At 53.3% G+C, this 9347-nt stretch overlaps 26 non-coding genes across 26 annotated transcripts; all 26 read left to right on the top strand.

Moving 5' to 3' along the window:
- The first annotated feature begins 182 nt into the window (after window positions 1-182).
- On the top strand, window positions 183-301 carry LOC126730916 (5S ribosomal RNA). The gene has a single exon (XR_007658180.1). It is a non-coding gene; the product is annotated as a 5S ribosomal RNA (ribosomal RNA).
- A 235-nt stretch (window positions 302-536) lies between these two features.
- On the top strand, window positions 537-655 carry LOC126729353 (5S ribosomal RNA). The gene has a single exon (XR_007656678.1). It is a non-coding gene; the product is annotated as a 5S ribosomal RNA (ribosomal RNA).
- A 235-nt stretch (window positions 656-890) lies between these two features.
- Window positions 891-1009, top strand: LOC126729352 (5S ribosomal RNA). The gene has a single exon (XR_007656677.1). It is a non-coding gene; the product is annotated as a 5S ribosomal RNA (ribosomal RNA).
- A 235-nt stretch (window positions 1010-1244) lies between these two features.
- On the top strand, window positions 1245-1363 carry LOC126730914 (5S ribosomal RNA). Its single transcript, XR_007658179.1, has one exon. It is a non-coding gene; the product is annotated as a 5S ribosomal RNA (ribosomal RNA).
- A 235-nt stretch (window positions 1364-1598) lies between these two features.
- LOC126729351 (5S ribosomal RNA) lies at window positions 1599-1717 on the top strand. Its single transcript, XR_007656676.1, has one exon. It is a non-coding gene; the product is annotated as a 5S ribosomal RNA (ribosomal RNA).
- A 235-nt stretch (window positions 1718-1952) lies between these two features.
- On the top strand, window positions 1953-2071 carry LOC126730913 (5S ribosomal RNA). The gene has a single exon (XR_007658178.1). It is a non-coding gene; the product is annotated as a 5S ribosomal RNA (ribosomal RNA).
- Window positions 2072-2306: 235 nt separating this feature from the next.
- Window positions 2307-2425, top strand: LOC126731387 (5S ribosomal RNA). The gene has a single exon (XR_007658634.1). It is a non-coding gene; the product is annotated as a 5S ribosomal RNA (ribosomal RNA).
- Window positions 2426-2660: 235 nt separating this feature from the next.
- Window positions 2661-2779, top strand: LOC126729350 (5S ribosomal RNA). The gene has a single exon (XR_007656675.1). It is a non-coding gene; the product is annotated as a 5S ribosomal RNA (ribosomal RNA).
- Window positions 2780-3014: 235 nt separating this feature from the next.
- On the top strand, window positions 3015-3133 carry LOC126730912 (5S ribosomal RNA). The gene has a single exon (XR_007658177.1). It is a non-coding gene; the product is annotated as a 5S ribosomal RNA (ribosomal RNA).
- A 235-nt stretch (window positions 3134-3368) lies between these two features.
- LOC126729349 (5S ribosomal RNA) lies at window positions 3369-3487 on the top strand. The gene has a single exon (XR_007656674.1). It is a non-coding gene; the product is annotated as a 5S ribosomal RNA (ribosomal RNA).
- A 235-nt stretch (window positions 3488-3722) lies between these two features.
- On the top strand, window positions 3723-3841 carry LOC126730911 (5S ribosomal RNA). Its single transcript, XR_007658176.1, has one exon. It is a non-coding gene; the product is annotated as a 5S ribosomal RNA (ribosomal RNA).
- A 235-nt stretch (window positions 3842-4076) lies between these two features.
- On the top strand, window positions 4077-4195 carry LOC126729348 (5S ribosomal RNA). Its single transcript, XR_007656673.1, has one exon. It is a non-coding gene; the product is annotated as a 5S ribosomal RNA (ribosomal RNA).
- Window positions 4196-4430: 235 nt separating this feature from the next.
- On the top strand, window positions 4431-4549 carry LOC126729347 (5S ribosomal RNA). Its single transcript, XR_007656672.1, has one exon. It is a non-coding gene; the product is annotated as a 5S ribosomal RNA (ribosomal RNA).
- Window positions 4550-4784: 235 nt separating this feature from the next.
- LOC126730910 (5S ribosomal RNA) lies at window positions 4785-4903 on the top strand. Its single transcript, XR_007658175.1, has one exon. It is a non-coding gene; the product is annotated as a 5S ribosomal RNA (ribosomal RNA).
- Window positions 4904-5138: 235 nt separating this feature from the next.
- LOC126729346 (5S ribosomal RNA) lies at window positions 5139-5257 on the top strand. The gene has a single exon (XR_007656671.1). It is a non-coding gene; the product is annotated as a 5S ribosomal RNA (ribosomal RNA).
- A 235-nt stretch (window positions 5258-5492) lies between these two features.
- On the top strand, window positions 5493-5611 carry LOC126729343 (5S ribosomal RNA). The gene has a single exon (XR_007656669.1). It is a non-coding gene; the product is annotated as a 5S ribosomal RNA (ribosomal RNA).
- A 235-nt stretch (window positions 5612-5846) lies between these two features.
- LOC126730909 (5S ribosomal RNA) lies at window positions 5847-5965 on the top strand. Its single transcript, XR_007658174.1, has one exon. It is a non-coding gene; the product is annotated as a 5S ribosomal RNA (ribosomal RNA).
- A 235-nt stretch (window positions 5966-6200) lies between these two features.
- LOC126729342 (5S ribosomal RNA) lies at window positions 6201-6319 on the top strand. The gene has a single exon (XR_007656668.1). It is a non-coding gene; the product is annotated as a 5S ribosomal RNA (ribosomal RNA).
- Window positions 6320-6554: 235 nt separating this feature from the next.
- Window positions 6555-6673, top strand: LOC126729341 (5S ribosomal RNA). Its single transcript, XR_007656667.1, has one exon. It is a non-coding gene; the product is annotated as a 5S ribosomal RNA (ribosomal RNA).
- Window positions 6674-6908: 235 nt separating this feature from the next.
- LOC126731570 (5S ribosomal RNA) lies at window positions 6909-7027 on the top strand. Its single transcript, XR_007658815.1, has one exon. It is a non-coding gene; the product is annotated as a 5S ribosomal RNA (ribosomal RNA).
- A 235-nt stretch (window positions 7028-7262) lies between these two features.
- LOC126729340 (5S ribosomal RNA) lies at window positions 7263-7381 on the top strand. Its single transcript, XR_007656666.1, has one exon. It is a non-coding gene; the product is annotated as a 5S ribosomal RNA (ribosomal RNA).
- Window positions 7382-7616: 235 nt separating this feature from the next.
- Window positions 7617-7735, top strand: LOC126729339 (5S ribosomal RNA). The gene has a single exon (XR_007656665.1). It is a non-coding gene; the product is annotated as a 5S ribosomal RNA (ribosomal RNA).
- A 235-nt stretch (window positions 7736-7970) lies between these two features.
- LOC126729338 (5S ribosomal RNA) lies at window positions 7971-8089 on the top strand. Its single transcript, XR_007656664.1, has one exon. It is a non-coding gene; the product is annotated as a 5S ribosomal RNA (ribosomal RNA).
- Window positions 8090-8324: 235 nt separating this feature from the next.
- LOC126729337 (5S ribosomal RNA) lies at window positions 8325-8443 on the top strand. The gene has a single exon (XR_007656663.1). It is a non-coding gene; the product is annotated as a 5S ribosomal RNA (ribosomal RNA).
- Window positions 8444-8678: 235 nt separating this feature from the next.
- On the top strand, window positions 8679-8797 carry LOC126730907 (5S ribosomal RNA). Its single transcript, XR_007658172.1, has one exon. It is a non-coding gene; the product is annotated as a 5S ribosomal RNA (ribosomal RNA).
- Window positions 8798-9032: 235 nt separating this feature from the next.
- Window positions 9033-9151, top strand: LOC126729336 (5S ribosomal RNA). The gene has a single exon (XR_007656662.1). It is a non-coding gene; the product is annotated as a 5S ribosomal RNA (ribosomal RNA).
- The last annotated feature ends 196 nt before the right edge of the window (window positions 9152-9347 follow it).

Genomic DNA, 9347 nt, shown 5'->3' with positions numbered 1-9347 from the left:
GTCCAGCACGCTCGCTTCGTAGGCTTAGTCTGCCCCAGGCCAAAAATACGAGCCGCTGATCTCGTTTTGGGTGCTGATTTGGTGGCGGCGATCTGGAAATGCCCTCGGGCTGCAGCTCCCTGGTGTTAGAGTCCATCGCTGCATTCGGATCCTTTATAAGGATTTAACGCGCTTATGCTGATGGGTGCGATCATACCAACACTAATGCACCGGATCCCATCAGAACTCCGCAGTTAAGCGTGTTTGGGCGAGAGTAGTACTAGGATGGGTGACCTCCGGGGAAGTCCTCGTGTTGCACCCCTCTCTTTTTCTTCGGATTTTTTTTTTTTGTCGCCGGGCTTACCGTTTACGGCGGTCCAGCACGCTCGCTTCGTAGGCTTAGTCTGCCCCAGGCCAAAAATACGAGCCGCTGATCTCGTTTTGGGTGCTGATTTGGTGGCGGCGATCTGGAAATGCCCTCGGGCTGCAGCTCCGTGGTGTTAGAGTGCATCGCTGCATTCGGATCCTTTATAAGGATTTAACGCGCTTATGCTGATGGGTGCGATCATACCAACACTAATGCACCGGATCCCATCAGAACTCCGCAGTTAAGCGTGTTTGGGCGAGAGTAGTACTAGGATGGGTGACCTCCTGGGAAGTCCTCGTGTTGCACCCCTCTCTTTTTCTTCGGATTTTTTTTTTTTGTCGCCGGGCTTACCGTTTACGGCGGTCCAGCACGCTCGCTTCGTAGGCTTAGTCTGCCCCAGGCCAAAAATACGAGCCGCTGATCTCGTTTTGGGTGCTGATTTGGTGGCGGCGATCTGGAAATGCCCTCGGGCTGCAGCTCCCTGGTGTTAGAGTGCATCGCTGCATTCGGATCCTTTATAAGGATTTAACGCGCTTATGCTGATGGGTGCGATCATACCAACACTAATGCACCGGATCCCATCAGAACTCCGCAGTTAAGCGTGTTTGGGCGAGAGTAGTACTAGGATGGGTGACCTCCTGGGAAGTCCTCGTGTTGCACCCCTCTCTTTTTCTTCGGATTTTTTTTTTTTGTCGCCGGGCTTACCGTTTACGGCGGTCCAGCACGCTCGCTTCGTAGGCTTAGTCTGCCCCAGGCCAAAAATACGAGCCGCTGATCTCGTTTTGGGTGCTGATTTGGTGGCGGCGATCTGGAAATGCCCTCGGGCTGCAGCTCCCTGGTGTTAGAGTCCATCGCTGCATTCGGATCCTTTATAAGGATTTAACGCGCTTATGCTGATGGGTGCGATCATACCAACACTAATGCACCGGATCCCATCAGAACTCCGCAGTTAAGCGTGTTTGGGCGAGAGTAGTACTAGGATGGGTGACCTCCGGGGAAGTCCTCGTGTTGCACCCCTCTCTTTTTCTTCGGATTTTTTTTTTTTGTCGCCGGGCTTACCGTTTACGGCGGTCCAGCACGCTCGCTTCGTAGGCTTAGTCTGCCCCAGGCCAAAAATACGAGCCGCTGATCTCGTTTTGGGTGCTGATTTGGTGGCGGCGATCTGGAAATGCCCTCGGGCTGCAGCTCCCTGGTGTTAGAGTGCATCGCTGCATTCGGATCCTTTATAAGGATTTAACGCGCTTATGCTGATGGGTGCGATCATACCAACACTAATGCACCGGATCCCATCAGAACTCCGCAGTTAAGCGTGTTTGGGCGAGAGTAGTACTAGGATGGGTGACCTCCTGGGAAGTCCTCGTGTTGCACCCCTCTCTTCTTCTTCGGATTTTTTTTTTTTGTCGCCGGGCTTACCGTTTACGGCGGTCCAGCACGCTCGCTTCGTAGGCTTAGTCTGCCCCAGGCCAAAAATACGAGCCGCTGATCTCGTTTTGGGTGCTGATTTGGTGGCGGCGATCTGGAAATGCCCTCGGGCTGCAGCTCCCTGGTGTTAGAGTGCATCGCTGCATTCGGATCCTTTATAAGGATTTAACGCGCTTATGCTGATGGGTGCGATCATACCAACACTAATGCACCGGATCCCATCAGAACTCCGCAGTTAAGCGTGTTTGGGCGAGAGTAGTACTAGGATGGGTGACCTCCGGGGAAGTCCTCGTGTTGCACCCCTCTCTTTTTCTTCGGATTTTTTTTTTTTGTCGCCGGGCTTACCGTTTACGGCGGTCCAGCACGCTCGCTTCGTAGGCTTAGTCTGCCCCAGGCCAAAAATACGAGCCGCTGATCTCGTTTTGGGTGCTGATTTGGTGGCGGCGATCTGGAAATGCCCTCGGGCTGCAGCTCCCTGGTGTTAGAGTGCATCGCCGCATTCGGATCCTTTATAAGGATTTAACGCGCTTATGCTGATGGGTGCGATCATACCAACACTAATGCACCGGATCCCATCAGAACTCCGCAGTTAAGCGTGTTTGGGCGAGAGTAGTACTAGGATGGGTGACCTCCTGGAAAGTCCTCGTGTTGCACCCCTCTCTTTTTCTTCGGATTTTTTTTTTTTGTCGCCGGGCTTACCGTTTACGGCGGTCCAGCACGCTCGCTTCGTAGGCTTAGTCTGCCCCAGGCCAAAAATACGAGCCGCTGATCTCGTTTTGGGTGCTGATTTGGTGGCGGCGATCTGGAAATGCCCTCGGGCTGCAGCTCCCTGGTGTTAGAGTGCATCGCTGCATTCGGATCCTTTATAAGGATTTAACGCGCTTATGCTGATGGGTGCGATCATACCAACACTAATGCACCGGATCCCATCAGAACTCCGCAGTTAAGCGTGTTTGGGCGAGAGTAGTACTAGGATGGGTGACCTCCTGGGAAGTCCTCGTGTTGCACCCCTCTCTTTTTCTTCGGATTTTTTTTTTTTGTCGCCGGGCTTACCGTTTACGGCGGTCCAGCACGCTCGCTTCGTAGGCTTAGTCTGCCCCAGGCCAAAAATACGAGCCGCTGATCTCGTTTTGGGTGCTGATTTGGTGGCGGCGATCTGGAAATGCCCTCGGGCTGCAGCTCCCTGGTGTTAGAGTCCATCGCTGCATTCGGATCCTTTATAAGGATTTAACGCGCTTATGCTGATGGGTGCGATCATACCAACACTAATGCACCGGATCCCATCAGAACTCCGCAGTTAAGCGTGTTTGGGCGAGAGTAGTACTAGGATGGGTGACCTCCGGGGAAGTCCTCGTGTTGCACCCCTCTCTTTTTCTTCGGATTTTTTTTTTTTGTCTCCGGGCTTACCGTTTACGGCGGTCCAGCACGCTCGCTTCGTAGGCTTAGTCTGCCCCAGGCCAAAAATACGAGCCGCTGATCTCGTTTTGGGTGCTGATTTGGTGGCGGCGATCTGGAAATGCCCTCGGGCTGCAGCTCCCTGGTGTTAGAGTGCATCGCTGCATTCGGATCCTTTATAAGGATTTAACGCGCTTATGCTGATGGGTGCGATCATACCAACACTAATGCACCGGATCCCATCAGAACTCCGCAGTTAAGCGTGTTTGGGCGAGAGTAGTACTAGGATGGGTGACCTCCTGGGAAGTCCTCGTGTTGCACCCCTCTCTTTTTCTTCGGATTTTTTTTTTTTGTCGCCGGGCTTACCGTTTACGGCGGTCCAGCACGCTCGCTTCGTAGGCTTAGTCTGCCCCAGGCCAAAAATACGAGCCGCTGATCTCGTTTTGGGTGCTGATTTGGTGGCGGCGATCTGGAAATGCCCTCGGGCTGCAGCTCCCTGGTGTTAGAGTGCATCGCTGCATTCGGATCCTTTATAAGGATTTAACGCGCTTATGCTGATGGGTGCGATCATACCAACACTAATGCACCGGATCCCATCAGAACTCCGCAGTTAAGCGTGTTTGGGCGAGAGTAGTACTAGGATGGGTGACCTCCGGGGAAGTCCTCGTGTTGCACCCCCCTCTTTTTCTTCGGATTTTTTTTTTTTGTCGCCGGGCTTACCGTTTACGGCGGTCCAGCACGCTCGCTTCGTAGGCTTAGTCTGCCCCAGGCCAAAAATACGAGCCGCTGATCTCGTTTTGGGTGCTGATTTGGTGGCGGCGATCTGGAAATGCCCTCGGGCTGCAGCTCCCTGGTGTTAGAGTGCATCGCTGCATTCGGATCCTTTATAAGGATTTAACGCGCTTATGCTGATGGGTGCGATCATACCAACACTAATGCACCGGATCCCATCAGAACTCCGCAGTTAAGCGTGTTTGGGCGAGAGTAGTACTAGGATGGGTGACCTCCTGGGAAGTCCTCGTGTTGCACCCCTCTCTTTTTCTTCGGATTTTTTTTTTTTGTCGCCGGGCTTACCGTTTACGGCGGTCCAGCACGCTCGCTTCGTAGGCTTAGTCTGCCCCAGGCCAAAAATACGAGCCGCTGATCTCGTTTTGGGTGCTGATTTGGTGGCGGCGATCTGGAAATGCCCTCGGGCTGCAGCTCCCTGGTGTTAGAGTGCATCGCTGCATTCGGATCCTTTATAAGGATTTAACGCGCTTATGCTGATGGGTGCGATCATACCAACACTAATGCACCGGATCCCATCAGAACTCCGCAGTTAAGCGTGTTTGGGCGAGAGTAGTACTAGGATGGGTGACCTCCTGGGAAGTCCTCGTGTTGCACCCCTCTCTTTTTCTTCGGATTTTTTTTTTTTGTCGCCGGGCTTACCGTTTACGGCGGTCCAGCACGCTCGCTTCGTAGGCTTAGTCTGCCCCAGGCCAAAAATACGAGCCGCTGATCTCGTTTTGGGTGCTGATTTGGTGGCGGCGATCTGGAAATGCCCTCGGGCTGCAGCTCCCTGGTGTTAGAGTCCATCGCTGCATTCGGATCCTTTATAAGGATTTAACGCGCTTATGCTGATGGGTGCGATCATACCAACACTAATGCACCGGATCCCATCAGAACTCCGCAGTTAAGCGTGTTTGGGCGAGAGTAGTACTAGGATGGGTGACCTCCGGGGAAGTCCTCGTGTTGCACCCCTCTCTTTTTCTTCGGATTTTTTTTTTTTGTCGCCGGGCTTACCGTTTACGGCGGTCCAGCACGCTCGCTTCGTAGGCTTAGTCTGCCCCAGGCCAAAAATACGAGCCCCTGATCTCGTTTTGGGTGCTGATTTGGTGGCGGCGATCTGGAAATGCCCTCGGGCTGCAGCTCCCTGGTGTTAGAGTGCATCGCTGCATTCGGATCCTTTATAAGGATTTAACGCGCTTATGCTGATGGGTGCGATCATACCAACACTAATGCACCGGATCCCATCAGAACTCCGCAGTTAAGCGTGTTTGGGCGAGAGTAGTACTAGGATGGGTGACCTCCTGGGAAGTCCTCGTGTTGCACCCCTCTCTTTTTCTTCGGATTTTTTTTTTTTGTCGCCGGGCTTACCGTTTACGGCGGTCCAGCACGCTCGCTTCGTAGGCTTAGTCTGCCCCAGGCCAAAAATACGAGCCGCTGATCTCGTTTTGGGTGCTGATTTGGTGGCGGCGATCTGGAAATGCCCTCGGGCTGCAGCTCCCTGGTGTTAGAGTGCATCGCTGCATTCGGATCCTTTATAAGGATTTAACGCGCTTATGCTGATGGGTGCGATCATACCAACACTAATGCACCGGATCCCATCAGAACTCCGCAGTTAAGCGTGTTTGGGCGAGAGTAGTACTAGGATGGGTGACCTCCTGGGAAGTCCTCGTGTTGCACCCCTCTCTTTTTCTTCGGATTTTTTTTTTTTGTCGCCGGGCTTACCGTTTACGGCGGTCCAGCACGCTCGCTTCGTAGGCTTAGTCTGCCCCAGGCCAAAAATACGAGCCGCTGATCTCGTTTTGGGTGCTGATTTGGTGGCGGCGATCTGGAAATGCCCTCGGGCTGCAGCTCCCTGGTGTTAGAGTCCATCGCTGCATTCGGATCCTTTATAAGGATTTAACGCGCTTATGCTGATGGGTGCGATCATACCAACACTAATGCACCGGATCCCATCAGAACTCCGCAGTTAAGCGTGTTTGGGCGAGAGTAGTACTAGGATGGGTGACCTCCGGGGAAGTCCTCGTGTTGCACCCCTCTCTTTTTCTTCGGATTTTTTTTTTTTGTCGCCGGGCTTACCGTTTACGGCGGTCCAGCACGCTCGCTTCGTAGGCTTAGTCTGCCCCAGGCCAAAAATACGAGCCGCTGATCTCGTTTTGGGTGCTGATTTGGTGGCGGCGATCTGGAAATGCCCTCGGGCTGCAGCTCCCTGGTGTTAGAGTGCATCGCTGCATTCGGATCCTTTATAAGGATTTAACGCGCTTATGCTGATGGGTGCGATCATACCAACACTAATGCACCGGATCCCATCAGAACTCCGCAGTTAAGCGTGTTTGGGCGAGAGTAGTACTAGGATGGGTGACCTCCTGGGAAGTCCTCGTGTTGCACCCCTCTCTTTTTCTTCGGATTTTTTTTTTTTGTCGCCGGGCTTACCGTTTACGGCGGTCCAGCACGCTCGCTTCGTAGGCTTAGTCTGCCCCAGGCCAAAAATACGAGCCGCTGATCTCGTTTTGGGTGCTGATTTGGTGGTGGCGATCTGGAAATGCCCTCGGGCTGCAGCTCCCTGGTGTTAGAGTGCATCGCTGCATTCGGATCCTTTATAAGGATTTAACGCGCTTATGCTGATGGGTGCGATCATACCAACACTAATGCACCGGATCCCATCAGAACTCCGCAGTTAAGCGTGTTTGGGCGAGAGTAGTACTAGGATGGGTGACCTCCTGGGAAGTCCTCGTGTTGCACCCCTCTCTTTTTCTTCGGATTTTTTTTTTTTGTCGCCGGGCTTACCGTTTACGGCGGTCCAGCACGCTCGCTTCGTAGGCTTAGTCTGCCCCAGGCCAAAAATACGAGCCGCTGATCTCGTTTTGGGTGCTGATTTGGTGGCGGCGATCTGGAAATGCCCTCGGGCTGCAGCTCCCTGGTGTTAGAGTCCATCGCTGCATTCGGATCCTTTATAAGGATTTAACGCGCTTATGCTGATGGGTGCGATCATACCAACACTAATGCACCGGATCCCATCAGAACTCCGCAGTTAAGCGTGTTTGGGCGAGAGTAGTACTAGGATGGGTGACCTCCGTGGAAGTCCTCGTGTTGCACCCCTCTCTTTTTCTTCGGATTTTTTTTTTTTGTCGCCGGGCTTACCGTTTACGGCGGTCCAGCACGCTCGCTTCGTAGGCTTAGTCTGCCCCAGGCCAAAAATACGAGCCGCTGATCTCGTTTTGGGTGCTGATTTGGTGGCGGCGATCTGGAAATGCCCTCGGGCTGCAGCTCCCTGGTGTTAGAGTGCATCGCTGCATTCGGATCCTTTATAAGGATTTAACGCGCTTATGCTGATGGGTGCGATCATACCAACACTAATGCACCGGATCCCATCAGAACTCCGCAGTTAAGCGTGTTTGGGCGAGAGTAGTACTAGGATGGGTGACCTCCTGGGAAGTCCTCGTGTTGCACCCCTCTCTTTTTCTTCGGATTTTTTTTTTTTGTCGCCGGGCTTACCGTTTACGGCGGTCCAGCACGCTCGCTTCGTAGGCTTAGTCTGCCCCAGGCCAAAAATACGAGCCGCTGATCTCGTTTTGGGTGCTGATTTGGTGGCGGCGATCTGGAAATGCCCTCGGGCTGCAGCTCCCTGGTGTTAGAGTGCATCGCTGCATTCGGATCCTTTATAAGGATTTAACGCGCTTATGCTGATGGGTGCGATCATACCAACACTAATGCACCGGATCCCATCAGAACTCCGCAGTTAAGCGTGTTTGGGCGAGAGTAGTACTAGGATGGGTGACCTCCTGGGAAGTCCTCGTGTTGCACCCCTCTCTTTTTCTTCGGATTTTTTTTTTTTGTCGCCGGGCTTACCGTTTACGGCGGTCCAGCACGCTCGCTTCGTAGGCTTAGTCTGCCCCAGGCCAAAAATACGAGCCGCTGATCTCGTTTTGGGTGCTGATTTGGTGGCGGCGATCTGGAAATGCCCTCGGGCTGCAGCTCCCTGGTGTTAGAGTGCATCGCTGCATTCGGATCCTTTATAAGGATTTAACGCGCTTATGCTGATGGGTGCGATCATACCAACACTAATGCACCGGATCCCATCAGAACTCCGCAGTTAAGCGTGTTTGGGCGAGAGTAGTACTAGGATGGGTGACCTCCTGGGAAGTCCTCGTGTTGCACCCCTCTCTTTTTCTTCGGATTTTTTTTTTTTGTCGCCGGGCTTACCGTTTACGGCGGTCCAGCACGCTCGCTTCGTAGGCTTAGTCTGCCCCAGGCCAAAAATACGAGCCGCTGATCTCGTTTTGGGTGCTGATTTGGTGGCGGCGATCTGGAAATGCCCTCGGGCTGCAGCTCCCTGGTGTTAGAGTGCATCGCTGCATTCGGATCCTTTATAAGGATTTAACGCGCTTATGCTGATGGGTGCGATCATACCAACACTAATGCACCGGATCCCATCAGAACTCCGCAGTTAAGCGTGTTTGGGCGAGAGTAGTACTAGGATGGGTGACCTCCTGGGAAGTCCTCGTGTTGCACCCCTCTCTTTTTCTTCGGATTTTTTTTTTTTGTCGCCGGGCTTACCGTTTACGGCGGTCCAGCACGCTCGCTTCGTAGGCTTAGTCTGCCCCAGGCCAAAAATACGAGCCGCTGATCTCGTTTTGGGTGCTGATTTGGTGGCGGCGATCTGGAAATGCCCTCGGGCTGCAGCTCCCTGGTGTTAGAGTCCATCGCTGCATTCGGATCCTTTATAAGGATTTAACGCGCTTATGCTGATGGGTGCGATCATACCAACACTAATGCACCGGATCCCATCAGAACTCCGCAGTTAAGCGTGTTTGGGCGAGAGTAGTACTAGGATGGGTGACCTCCGGGGAAGTCCTCGTGTTGCACCCCTCTCTTTTTCTTCGGATTTTTTTTTTTTGTCGCCGGGCTTACCGTTTACGGCGGTCCAGCACGCTCGCTTCGTAGGCTTAGTCTGCCCCAGGCCAAAAATACGAGCCGCTGATCTCGTTTTGGGTGCTGATTTGGTGGCGGCGATCTGGAAATGCCCTCGGGCTGCAGCTCCCTGGTGTTAGAGTGCATCGCTGCATTCGGATCCTTTATAAGGATTTAACGCGCTTATGCTGATGGGTGCGATCATACCAACACTAATGCACCGGATCCCATCAGAACTCCGCAGTTAAGCGTGTTTGGGCGAGAGTAGTACTAGGATGGGTGACCTCCTGGGAAGTCCTCGTGTTGCACCCCTCTCTTTTTCTTCGGATTTTTTTTTTTTGTCGCCGGGCTTACCGTTTACGGCGGTCCAGCACGCTCGCTTCGTAGGCTTAGTCTGCCCCAGGCCAAAAATACGAGCCGCTGATCTCGTTTTGGGTGCTGATTTGGTGGCGGCGATCTGGAAATGCCCTCGGGCTGCAGCTCCCTGGTGTTAGAGTGCATCGCTGCA

Source organism: Quercus robur, chromosome 5 (genome assembly GCF_932294415.1).
Source record: "Quercus robur chromosome 5, dhQueRobu3.1, whole genome shotgun sequence".
In the NCBI taxonomy this organism is placed as follows: domain Eukaryota; kingdom Viridiplantae; phylum Streptophyta; class Magnoliopsida; order Fagales; family Fagaceae; genus Quercus; species Quercus robur.
The sequence above is the reverse complement of the archived record's forward strand: the minus strand, read 5'-3'. Positions and strand labels throughout refer to the sequence as shown.